At 42.1% G+C, this 13,625-nt stretch overlaps 1 protein-coding gene across 1 annotated transcript in view; it reads left to right on the top strand.

Moving 5' to 3' along the window:
* The first annotated feature begins 1,839 nt into the window (after nt 1-1,839).
* RHOBTB1 (Rho related BTB domain containing 1) overlaps nt 1,840-13,625 on the top strand; it is a 122,686-nt gene continuing 110,900 nt past the window's right edge. Inside the window, exon 1 of the mRNA XM_044239590.1 lies at nt 1,840-1,931. The gene's annotated coding sequence lies outside the window, so the exon portion shown is untranslated. The remainder of the gene's footprint in view (nt 1,932-13,625) is intronic.

Genomic DNA, 13,625 nt, shown 5'->3' with positions numbered 1-13,625 from the left:
TAGGCACAAGATTGAGAGCAGGAAAACAAGTACAGAGCCTTTTTCAGAAATCCAAATAAGCAATGCTGCTTTGGGAGAGTGGTAGTTAGGGTCAGATTTGGAAAACATTTTGAAGCTAGAGCTAATCAGGGTTTCCTGATGGACTGAATATGTGACATGAAAGAAAGGATAGCCAAAAACAAAACAAACTAACAACAACAACAAAAAAAACCTAAAACAAAAAAACTTTGCAGCACTGAAATAACTCTCGAGTTCAAATCAAAATAGGAATGTAGAAGTCAGACCACTTAGAAGGTCTGCTCTCCTAGCGCTCCATACTTCCACACACTTTTCACAGGCACAATTAATTATGTTTGCACTTGCCTGTTTAGTGACTCTCTCTCCACCCACAGAATGTGAACTCCTAGATGGGAGAACTTGTATCTATCTGTCCAGTCCACCCTTATATCACCTGCACCAAGCTCAATGCCAGGCAGTTTTCCAGTCCTAATTAAATACTTTAAAAAATGAATGAATACCAAAGTTTTGAGCAATCTTTAAATTACAACTTATTAGGAACAATTGGAAAAAAGATGGAAACTAAAAAGCAATATATTCATTAGATGGCAGATAGGACTAGAGAGATTCTGTTTTCTAGCTTACCTTTCTCTATCATTTAACATCTAAGACAAAACCAATTTTATCTCACCAGAAAGATGTTGTGTCTCCTATCAGCTGGTGGTGACCTCATTCTTCTGTAAAGAGAGTTCTACCATGATCCGCCATCATAACTGATGTTGATGATCCGACAACATATTATACATTTAATCTGCTTAATAATTCTTAGAAAAGTATTATTTCTGCTAAAAATAATAGATACTACTAGCGTTCCATAACTCAAATTCAAGCAAAATGGCAAAACTGAAGAGTGAGATCTACAGATAATTTCCGAATCTTATTTTCAATGATTGCAGACAGTCTCTCCCATAAACTTTTATACCAGCTGTTCAAATTGTTTTTGTTGCATTTCATTTTCACCCCTCCTCCATATAGCCAGGGAAATAAAAAAGGCGACTGAAGACAGGGAAAGTTCTGGAGATTTGGAAGTGCGAGATAGTGACCTATGTAATCTTGGTCACTGAAAGGTCTGAATTATCCAGATGAGACCATACTAGGAGCTTGGGGCAGAGCTAGCATATAATGAATGTACTGGTTTCCAGCATTAAGTTTTTATTAAAAAATTAAGTTCCTTTAACCCTTCCACTGAAATGTCATTCTGCTGGGGTTCTGAAGGACAAACGTGCAAATGGCTGCAGTAATGATAGGGAGTCTTTGTGTAAACTACCTAACACAACATCGAGTGATGTGTGGTTTGTGATGTCAGCAGAAACCGCAGATAGAATCGCTTGGGTTTCTATCTCTTGGCTAGAGAACGTCCCTACAAGAAAAGGCTGACCCTTGACTCCGCCAGAAACTTTCCCCAGACTTGGCCTCCACTAGTAGAAGGAGTCGCCCCGCTCCTGGTACCCCACGGGAATCCCAGAGGTGGGTGGTGGGGATGGCGACATTGGGGCGCGGTCCCTCCCGCCCTGTGACAAGGGCGGGGTCACAGGCACTAGGACTGACCAGGGCTTGAGGACCCCCCAGTGTAGGGGGTGGAGCTGGCGCCGCGGGGTGCCAGCTCCGGGGAAGGGGGGCGGGGATCTGAGCGGCCCAGGGCCCCGCCCGAAGGTCTCGGAGCAGGCCGCGAGGTGGGGAGGGCCCAGCAGCCCCCGCCCCGCAGAGAGGCGGCGGCCGGCCGCAGCGCGGTAGCCCAGCGCCGAGGTTCCTGGCTGACCCGGGGCCCCCCGAGGTGAGAGAGGGTGGGGTCCGGCGGCTTTACAAAGCCGGAGCGCCAGCCCGGCGAACCGCAGGACCGCCAGACGTTGCCGCCGCGCCTCCAGAGTCTGCAGGTAGAGTCAGCGCAAGCGGGGCGGGGCCGCGTCTGGGGGCATGGGGGACGCGCCAGGGTGGGAGGTGTTACTCAGAGGGTCCCTCCGTGCGCGCTCTCGCGGTACCCGCGCACCCAGGGGACGAGAGGTCTTGAAGCATCCCTTTGTACCCCTGGAAGAGAGGTGACCTGGTTACCTTACGCTGACCTCCTGACAGCTGCCCAGCGGCACTGAGAACGCACGGAGCCTCACAGGGTGTTAGCTTCCAATATACTTTGGGTGTTCTCTGCACCCTCCAACCCAACTAGCCTCCATCTCACACACACATACACACACACACACACACACACACCACGGAGGCGGAGGCCTGAGGGATTAGAGGGATAGAGACACTGTCACTCAGAAGAGATTAGAATCTGGGCAGGACGACGTGTCCATGCTGGAATCTTCAGAAAGTAGGTGCAGCATCTGCAGCTCCTCATTTCCAGCCCCCAGGTGATGCGTGATTGATTTTTCTTGGTTTGGTAGCTTTGAAAGCCCTAGGCTGTAAAAGGTTTGGGTCAACAATGAGACTTTAATCCATACAGGCTTTCTTTGCCCTGCTCTTCAACACCTTCTTATATCTGGAGGAGGGGTACATTGGAGGATCCTAAAAACTTTGCAGGGAATGTTCAAAGTTGCTAAGTGTTTTTCAATTTGTAACTTTTTGAAAAAGAGAATATAAACTTTCTTAGTTTGAGTTAGGTTTTATTTCTTTAACATACGTGCATTCATTTGGAAAGAACTGGTGCTGTCATTAGAGAGTGAGTCCAGTAAGTATGGATGGCATCATTAGAACTGAAAATCAAGTTAACTGTATAGTTCTAGAAAAATAGCTTCCTAATGTGTCTGTTTATGTGTTTTGTTACTGGGATGTGTCTTGCTGGGAATGCTGTCAGTATCACCTTGGTGTCTTCTGAGGTTTCCCCTGATGTTGGCCACCTGACCTGGGACAGAGCCCAGTATGCCCCTTTCTCCTTGTGTTTCAGGTGGACACCAACCTGCTTGCAGGCCTCTAGCCCTGGTGTCTGGTGAGGGGGGAAAAGTATCAAAAATGTGCTCTTGGCAACTTTGGGAGCAAGGAGAAATGCAGTAGATTTTTTCCCCCATTAAAGTTTTCACGTATTGGCAATTTAAAACCCAAAGCATTGTTTACCACCTGTCAGACTCACTCGTAAGTGTAAGGATTAACTAATAAAAGATTTGTAAAATGCTTCCTGAATATAAAATTCCATAAATATGCAAAATAGTAATAATCCACCCATTGTTAAATTTATGTAGCCGCTTCTGCCATGCATACAAGATGATTTAGAATGCATGTTTCCTGTCAATTAAACAATGAGTTTAGAGTAAAATAATGAGTTCAATTCACATCCTGTGAAACTTTGAAATAAAATTTCTCCCATAAGGCACCATCGGCAGAGAATCATAAAGTAAGCAGCATTTCAAAAAGTTATATATGGAATGGCACTTACCTTATGGCTGGGGGAAAAGGGACCCAGTAGTTGAACTTCCAAAACTAAGAAATATTCAGCCCTAGTTCAAGTGTGCCTGAACCATAAATATTCCCTCACGTTTTGGGTATGTCTAAGGGGAGAGCAAACAGCTTTTGTGGGATGGCCTTAAAGCTAGCTGTCCGCTTTAATCCATGAAATACGCCTCTCAGTATTTTAAGGCTGAAGTTCAATCTGTGGTTTTGTTAACAATGAAGAAAATCTTCACAGTTACTTAGATAAATTATTCATTCTTCTAATACCATGGGCTTGGTTTTTAAGTATCCTTAATACCGGCAATCATTTTAATATTCTGCAGATAATTAAATTAATTTGTTCCCAGTGGATTGAGTGACATGTTAACATCACATTTTCTCTTTAAGTGTATTTAATAATAGTGTCTCATTTTTCTGCTTACTGGTTTCCTAGAGTAAAACCTGTTTCTTATATGCTAATTGTAAGTACAAATATTACTAAGGATGGTCTTTTCTGTTTTATGAAGACAACTGTAGTTTTCCCACTAGCAAATTAAGCTGTGAGCAGAACCACAAATTTGGAGATGTTTTTCTTGATATCTTCCCACCTTCAGTGGCCTTTCCTCATTTCCTCCACTCAGCCCTCAGATGAGTAGCTGCTGAACAGGCCCCAGCCCGGTATTCCAGAACTTCCCCACTGTTAGCACTCTTCCTTTATCCAAATCACTTAACCTCTGCCCTACTTATTTTCCAACAGTTTGGTTTGGGTGAAAGTGCACTCGGTGAAAAAATCAAAGGAGTTTTCATTTACTGAGCACGGTGCCTATGATGTACCAGGCAATCAGCCACATTAGCTCATTCAATCCCTGTAACAATCTAATGCAGTCAATGTCATCTGTGTTTCACACAAAAGAAAACTGGGTCTCAAAAAAGCTCTGGTACCCAAGGACAAGCAATTGATGAGTCAAAGAGCAAGGATTTGAACCAAAGCATTGTGGTGCTTCCTGCTGCACTGTGATCCTGATCCCTCGGAAGAGCTCACATTCCGGACTGAGGCATGGAAGAGTTCTCCCATTGACTGATTGGCCATTTGACCTCAGATCAGTCCCTTCAGCCCTTTGGGCTTCTGATTTCCTTTCTCTAGTTTTGAATTAAATTCCCTCTCAGAGATGGAAGAGACCTTTGGATGCCAAGCACATAAACAGCTCCTCCCACAGGATTCCAGAATATGCTCTTCCCTGCCCTGGCCTTTCCTCCAACCCCTTCCCTGGTCTCTTTTTCCTTCCTGCTGGCCCAGGTAAATATCGCCCCCTCCAAGAGGCTCTTCCTGAACACTCTTCTGTTATTTTCTATCTCAGGCCCAGTGATCCCTTTAAAACACTGATTACAAACTGCACTTATTTTACTTACACGTCTGTTTACATGTGGCTATTGTTTTTATCTTCTCCATCATTCCCCCATCAGACTGTAAGCCGCATGAGCCTGGAGCTCTTTCTGCCTGACTTTCTTCATTACTGTCTTCCCAGGGTCTAGCACAGTGACGCACAGCACATAGCTGTGATCAGTTAGTGTGTTTGAATGATTATGAATTATATGATTGTAATTATATAATGACTAATTATCTCCTGCAAAGGATATGTGCTAATGGCCGATATACTGTCCCATCCCTGGGAAAACCCAAATGAAGCATCATCGATCTTACACTGTTACCATGAGCCTATTATGAATGGGGATCCAAGGACATTAATGGAGAAAACACAGCTACCATGGGACTCCCTGGACAAGCAGACACCTACATATAGTCCAAGCCCCATATTTTACAACAGAGAAAACTGAACCTCAGAATGATAACAGGAACTTAGGTTCAGAAGACACACTGGAGGGACGACTGGGTGGCTCAGTTGGTTAAGCCGTTGCCTTTGGCTCGGGTTATGATCCCAGAGTCCTGGGATGGAGTCCCACATCAGACTCCTTGCTCTACAGGGAGCCTGCTTCTCTCTCCGCCTCTTCTGCTTGTGCGCACTTGCATGCGCTCTCTCTCTCTCTCTTTGACAAATAAATAAATAAATAAAATCTTTTTTAAAAAAGAAGAAGAAGACGATGACGACAAACTGGAGACCAACTAATGGTCCAAACTATTATTTTATGGATGAGGACCCAGAACATAAAATAGAGAACCTGTGCATCCTGGCTTCCAGACCAGCACACACCTCACCAAGCCCTCAAAAATCGCAGGGACTACCCAGTCAACAGCGGCAGGGAGTGTTAGGAAATGACACTTTTTTTTCCCCCCTGAAATCCCAAAGAGCCTTAGGTTTCCCAGACCAATCCTGGATAGCAACATTAGTACACAGTAGAACACTCTACTTCAGATAATCTTATTTTTTAAATTTTGTATGGCCTATATAAATTTCAGTGACTCATTTACTGTTTTAATGATCTATCAGGCAGCCTTTTAATACCTATCGTTAGTTTACCAGTTCTGTTTAAATGCTGAGGAGCTCCAAATGGCAAATCTACAGGGCTGAGCATTTACCACTAGCATGATAGATTCAAGATACATTTAAAAGACGATTGATATTTTGAACTCCAAATGATGATGGCTTGTTTTTAAGGACTAAAATAACTTTTCTTCTTTAACTTAAAGAGCAATCCTTGCTAGAGTATTATATCCCATTAAAAAAAAGCAGTCCTTAAACTTTAGAGGGCATAAAAATCATCTGGAAGGCTTTTAAAACCCCAGATTGCTTAGAGCCTTTCTGCACATTTCTGAATTAATAGGTCTGAGATTGGGCCCAGACAACTGCATTTTTAACACCTTTAGTGATTTTCTCAATCAAATAGTCTGAAGACCTCACTTTGAGATTCAATAATACTCTTAGTATGTTTTGAAATTTTCCTGGTTCCTTATAAGAGGATTTTTTTAAACAAAGGTAATTGGGGGAAAGTTCGAGGTGAAGCTAGCAAATAGTGTACTAGGTATGATGGGAATCTGTTTCCTTGTAGCAAAAGCCATATATATATAATCATGATATAGCTATTGGGTTTGATATCACCCCCAAATCAAGAATGTTCCAAAATGTTTCTGTTGGACCACAAAAGTGAATCAGTAATTAGCAATAAATTTAAGTGTTAAGTTCTGTGAAGTAGTAATGAAGCCCCTTGCCCTCCAGATGATTACACTCAGTATAGCAGAGAGAAAAGATTTATATCCACAAAACATTCAAGGAAAGGGCTGCAGATCAAGTACACCATGCCCGGTTAAATTTGAATTTCAAATACACAACAAATCATGTTTTAGTATAGGCATGTCCCATATAATTTTTTTTTATTTGCTAAATCTGGCAACCATGCTCAGTGAACATTAGCATTTAATGTCATTAGTTTCCAGAACTTGGGGCTGGGTTGGGGGCCAGGTGGAGAGGGGATGGTAATGCTGAGCTTTGAGAAACTGATAAAAGTTCTGAACATGCTCCTGAGAAAATTTCCCAATAGCACTTTCTAACACAACTCTCATAGTATTGCATAGATCCAGGCTTCCAAAGTTCTTGGGGACATCAGGATCATTTGCAACATAGACAGTAGAGGCCAGCTCTTCAAACTACTTCTTCTGGGCTGGTGGGTCTAGAAGGTATCTTGCAAAAGTAGAATGTGAACTTGGCCTTTTTTTTTTTTTTAATCTTAGATTTTATTTATTTATTAACTTGACAGAGAGAGAGAGAGAAAGTGTGTGTGTGTGTGTGTGTGTGTGTGTGTACAAGCAGGAGGAGCAGCAGAGAAGAGGAAGAAACAAACTCTCCCGTGAGCAAGGAGCCCGATGTGAGGCTCGATCCTAGGACCCCCGGGATCATGACCTGAACTGAAGACAGGTGCTTAACCTACTGAGCCACTCAAGTGCCCCTGGACTTGGCCTTTAAGAGAAGGAGAATTTAGCTGGATTGTGGGTTTAGGAGACTTCTTAAGGCTTTGACAGAAGGTAGGTTCCCTTAGGCCTTGAGGATTTTTAGTAAGGAATATTGAGAAATTAGCTTGGACTGGTTTCTAGAAAAGTCCAGACTGTGGACAGCCTTAAATTCTGAAGGGTTTTAAGATTGCCTATGTTGGGAAACAGTGTGTGCTTAGTGATGTATCGGTTAGGGATGAGAAGGTGATCAAAGGGAGATGGTAGAGTGAAATTGGAGGCGGCCTGGGCTCCAGGGTCCATAGCCTGGTGTCAGCTCCTCCGTTAACAAACTGGGAAGCCTTTGGTGTGTGTGCAAGTTCTGTGGGCCCCAATCTCTTAAACTGCGAATTGGGAATAATAATAGGGAGCTTCTAACAAGGTGGTTGTGAGGGTGAAAGGAAGGGCTTGGCACAGTGGGTGACACCGCATATTCAATCGGTGGTACCTAACGCTAGAATACACGACCCTTGTTGTTTTTGTTGTTGTTGTTGCTGCTGCTGCTGCTGCTGTTGCCCCCTTAGTATTTAAGGGGCATCAGCGGCCCAGGAGCCTACAAGAATGGTGAAATATTGTTTGATCTGGATTTAGAGAAAGCTTTAACATCTCCCTTTTCCACGTTAAAATTTCATTATCAAAAAACAGTAAGCGCAGAAACAAGTTAGTAAAAGAATGTTTGTACTTTTAACTGAGGGTCTTAAAGTAAATACATTCGACCCTTCCTGATTTTTCCCAGGAGAGGGAGTATTATGGACAATTTCAGTCACATACTCCTATCCAGAGTCAAGGAAACTTTAATTGCATGTGTTACTCTTAATAGCAGATTTGCCATCGTAACTCTCGCATTGGCTAATATTTAAATTAATTTGCGCACGATAAGCTCAGACTCATCATTCAGAAAGTTGTTCCCCAAAGCCATTTAAACCGCAAAGCAGATGAGTTTATCGGAGAGAATTCATGCAACACTCTGCCTTCTCAGAGTTGACTGATAATGCAGCAAATGGGCTCCTAGGGGCTCTGGAGTCCGACTTTTCAGGTTCCAATCCTAGCCATCTCCTGTGAGCAGCTTTGTGACCAGGCAAATCGCTTTGCCTCTCCAGACCTCAGTTTCTCCCTCTCTGTAAAACAAACCCTCCTAACAGCCTTCCCTCCCAGTGCATGTGCACAGAGCTCTCACATGGTTTCTGGTTCCCAGTAGGCGTCCCACAGAATTCTGTGACCTCATTGTCATCTTCATCTTATCAGGATGTTATTTCTTTACTATATGCATAAAGAATTTAATTTAGGAAAACATCTAATAATGTGGGAAATATTTATGATCTTTAGTCACCTCTTAATGTATTGATTTACACAGTCAGGGCTATTGAGAACACTTTCCAAACCAGAGTCCAGGCTGCTTATTCCAAAGAATGTTTAATCCCAGTTTTCATGATGTGTCACTTTGTCCAGCTCATCCATCTTCAACTTTTACAGGGTGATTGGTGCTTTTCTAAAAAGCTTTGGGTTTCAAACTGTATATTAAAGCGTCTAGGCTGTAGAATTTACTTGGCTCATAAACCTATGGCACGGAACAATATGGGATTGGTTTACAGTACATTATAGTTACAGGTATGATAGTTATGGTTTATTTGGTCTGCGCTGAGCACCTTGAGGGCATCTCCCACAGTGCCTTAAAGATGGGAGACTCAAATACTTATTGAATGAAATTAATGTGTAACAAAATACCTCGCATTCTTTTTCTGAAGATACGGTTCCCTCACCTTAGGAAATCTAACTTTTAAAAATATGAGAACAAGGCAAAGAGCTCTGACTTTCATGAATAAGAGCATGAGTCTGATATTTCTAGACTGAAGTACTGAAAGTGAATTTGGAGATCTACCATTGATATTTCCTAGAAGAGATATCTATAGACTATAACACCTCCCTTCTTTGCATTAGCTGGTCCCTTTATCTCAAATATTCTCCCCTCGGATATTGCTTGTTTTATGTTCATTTTTTTATAGTCTACCCTACCTCCACTAGACTAGAAGCAACCTGAGGTTAGAGGTCAAGCCTACACATTTATTGCTGTTTACTGCAATAAACAGCTACAGAGTATCTATTGCAGTGCTAGGCACTTAGTGGGTAATCAATAAATAGGCTGTCAATTAGTTGAGTGTCAGAATACCAAGATCTGGTCTTATGCAATTATTCCACTGCAAAACAGTAATCTTTTTTTTTTTTAATCTTTTGGGTCAAAACCACCTTTCAGAATTGGGATTAAAATCACGAAATGCCTCGTTAATAAAATTGTACATGCTCAAAATTTTGCATATAATCTCAGTCCCTGGGCCTCAGTCTAGGAATCCCAGTTCTAAAGGTATATATGTAAATACTAAGAAAATCTAACTGAAATATTAAACTAAATATCACAAAAAATTTAATTACTATGAATACCAATGTGTTAATATTCATGCATCTATAGTAATAAATTATATGTTGCCTCGGGAAAATTCTGCAACCCTCCAAAGGAAAAAAAAAAGGCATCTATAAATGTTGAATGTTTTATTTATATGCTGGAAAGGATTTAAGGCTTATAGAGAAAGGCTAATAAAAATACATACTGTACAGCAATATAAAATATATTTCAAAGAGGTAAGAAAAAATGAGTCAAAGGAAAAAAATAAGGCTAAGAACATAAGATGGGGCCAGGAGAGAGATTCATACTCAAAATTTATGCCATGAAATTCAACACTCTTGCTAGAAGATAGTAACAAATTTTGTTCTCTGTTTTTTATCAGCCAATGCAAAGGAGAAAAATATAATCAGTTATGTCCTGCAGAGGGTCGTGTTTTATATATACTTTTATATGAATACATGGATATGTATTTAATAGCAAACTGCTTCTTAAAAGAAGGAAGTTTCATTATCATAATAAAGAATGGAGATTATATTTCCAATGTTCATTTGTGGCAAGTGTCCTTGTACCAGAGACTGAAATAACCCATAATGAATGTCCAAAAATAACTGACACTTTGGATGTTTACATGAAGATGTTATGGTTTCCTTGAAGGAGGAGACCTCTTAAGGTCAGTGAGGCCCTTGCAGAGCTCAGAGGAGGGGTGGGGGACAGACTAGGAAAACAAAGGGTTTTCTGCATTGTCTCACACCCATCTCACACCCTGCAGCAGTTCACCCTTTCCACTGCTGCACACTATTTAAATATGATGCCTGAAGCTCTCATTCTCCCCTTGAAGGCGTATGCACCTAGGATGTTGTCTAACATTAAGTTATTCCCCCTAACCTTAGTTTCCTTGGATAACAGTCTGTCATAGGGACTTCTACGCCTTCTCTCTTTGAGAGAGCAAATACAATAACTAGCTTCTCAGAACATTATGTGGATTTGTGGCATTCTCAGAGGGGCTATAAATGGATCACATTGACAGCTTTATTTGTCATTCTTAAATGGAATGTGTTTTTCCCCCTTTGAGTTAAATCGAAATCAGATGGCATTTCTTATTTCAATGTGGAATGTTTTTACTCTCATAATTGCAAAATGGCATTCATAACTGATACTATTCTAATTTACAAAATTTGTGTTTTATTATTGGGGGGTTTCTATTTGCAAAGTAACTGAAGGAAAACAACTTACGCAACATTTTCATTTTGCCTATTTATTGAGATCCTGATATAGTTGCTAGAATTTTGTCGCCATATGGAAGCAGAGACAATTATATTGCATGTAATGACATGGATTTTAGAAGCAAGGATATAAAAAGACATACCCAGCAGAATACCCACAACCCGGAGACTAAAACATTTTTGAAACCTCTTCTCTCCTTTGCCTCTCCAGCATGTCCCTGGTCTCAATCATCTCTTCCTTTCCTTACAATGGCTCTTGTTCAATATATGTAGGGGCAAATTGGCAAGAATAAGGTTGAAGGCACTATTTTCATACCTTAGCATATTTCTTATATGCTTAAACCAGTTGCTTCGGCCCAAGTGAAATTTTTCATTTAAAAAAATCCCCATCACTGGGGCGCCCAAGTGGCTCAGTCGCTCAAGCGTCTGCCTTCAGCTCAGCTCATGATCTCAGGATCCTGGGATCGACTCCCACATCAGGCTCCCTACTCAATGGGGAATCTGCTCCTCCCTCTCCCACTCCCCCTGCTTGTACACGTGCTTGCTCTCTCTGTTAAATAAATAAATAACATCTTTTTAAAAAAATCCCCATCACTCGCATCAACCCACTACTCAACCTGTGTAAGAAAAGAAGCCCTCCCACTTTAATTTCTGAAATCCTCCAAAAGCTCACAATGTTCTTGTTACTGATTTCAGTACTGTGCTTATCTTTAGAATTTTCAAACACTACGCAATGGGTACATTTTTCACACTGAATTTATATGTGTTTATTTTCATGCTCATTTTATACACGTGTTCAATAAAGTCAGCTTTACCAAGTACCCACTAAGTGCCAGACACTCTTAGGGTACAATGAATGGCTTCAGGTATCCCTGCCCTCATTTAGCCTACAGGCTGGCTGGTGGGGGAGACAGACAGTAAAGGAATGACACAAATCGGTATGAAACTGAAACTGTTGTAAATATGCCACAGAGAAGAGATACAAGGTTCTGGAAATTGAGATCTAAATAACAGATGGCAGTCAACCAGACAAAGAGTAGAGGCAGAAGGCATGACGTGGAAGGTGTGGAAAGCTATGACGTACAGCAAGAAGAAGAGAGCAAAAGCAATGGAAGAGACTGAAGGAGGATCACGTAGCCAGATACAGAGAGCAGGGGGGAACAGCATGAGTCTGCAGATCTGATCAGGGGCCGTCACCATGAAAGACTTTTAAGCCATAGCAAAAAATATGTCTTCATCCTAGAACCAATGAGAAGGTTGGGAGAGGGGAGCGGGGAGGATTGTGGTGAGTTACATCATCAATTTGCTATTTCAAAAGAATATTTCTGGCTATAATGCAGAGTATGAGCTGGCAAGGTGAGAAGTTCATGCAGACCATTTGAACATTTTCAGTACAGAGATACTGGTAAAAAGGCCTAGGGGAGGAAGGATGAGGTGGTGGTGATTTCTAAAAATGAATGGATTCAAGAGACAGGGAGGAGGTAAATTCTGCAATACTGACATGGCGCCCATTCGGAAGTGTAAGGGAACACGGGAGGAGGAACAAGTTTACAAAGACAGACGCTAAGTTCAGTTAGACATGTGGAGTTTGAATTCTGTAGGAAACATTAGAGGACAGAGCAAAAAGACTCTGGATTATGGGTGTGGAGCTTGTCAGAAAGCTCTAGGGTTTGGATGTAAACTTGTGACTCATCTTTAATCCATAGTTCTGGCTCTGACGGATATGATCCATAGATGGACTTGACTGCCTACAGGAAGCTACCAGAGTGAGTAGTGGGGATGACAGTCTTAAGGAATTCAAATCCAGAACAGCCAAGTAGTGAATGGTGAGCTTGTAAAGGATGAAAGGAGTTTAATAGAAGGAAACCCAGGAAATTGCTGGATCATGGGGGCTGGGGAGGAGGGGGCCAAGGGAGTGGGGATTTCATTTCAAGAGGGTGGGAGTGGTCAGTTGGCTTGAATGTGCAATATTGAGAACTGCTTTTCTATTTAGCAAGCGTGGAGATTCTCACCAATCAGGAGAGAATTGTTTTGAATTAAAGAAAAATCACTAAGTGATATGTATGGGAAATAGAGTTCTAACTGGGTCTATTTGCAGTCATGCCTATTTGAGAAGACTTCACATTTCATATTTTACATCTCTCCTAACGAGATACCTAGGGAGCTAACACGATAGAGAAGAAAGCCATTCTGACATGTTGGTGACCACAATAGAGTGGAACTGGGGTGGAATTTGAGCACAGAAGAGTCTGAAGTCCTGAGGTCTGAACTGGAGAGAAAACGTGAACCTGACAGCAAGGAATTTTATGAGCACAGTACTGCCTGTTCCTCCACCCTGGGATACGTGCACCCAGGGTAAATAAACCAAATGTTCATGAAGCAGTATGGACTCGCCTCACCCACTTGCTGGCATCCCTGTTTAGAAGGAGACTGTGGGCTGACACATCGCGCAGCCTGTTCTCCTTTGAGGTGAGCGGTAGCCTCAGCTTCCCTCCCAGCACGGGCTCCACCACAACGGTCTGCGCATGCAGGAGTGGGGGTGGAAGTTAATACGTCAGCCAGTGAGTTCTGTGATGAGGCAAAGGTCAGACTGCAGAGGTGTGCACTGCCGATGGGAGGTAAGAAAAGGAAGATGACTGTTGGTAAT

Source organism: Neovison vison, chromosome 2, assembly GCF_020171115.1.
Source record: "Neovison vison isolate M4711 chromosome 2, ASM_NN_V1, whole genome shotgun sequence".
Lineage (NCBI taxonomy): Eukaryota > Metazoa > Chordata > Mammalia > Carnivora > Mustelidae > Neogale > Neogale vison.
The sequence above is the reverse complement of the archived record's forward strand: the minus strand, read 5'-3'. Positions and strand labels throughout refer to the sequence as shown.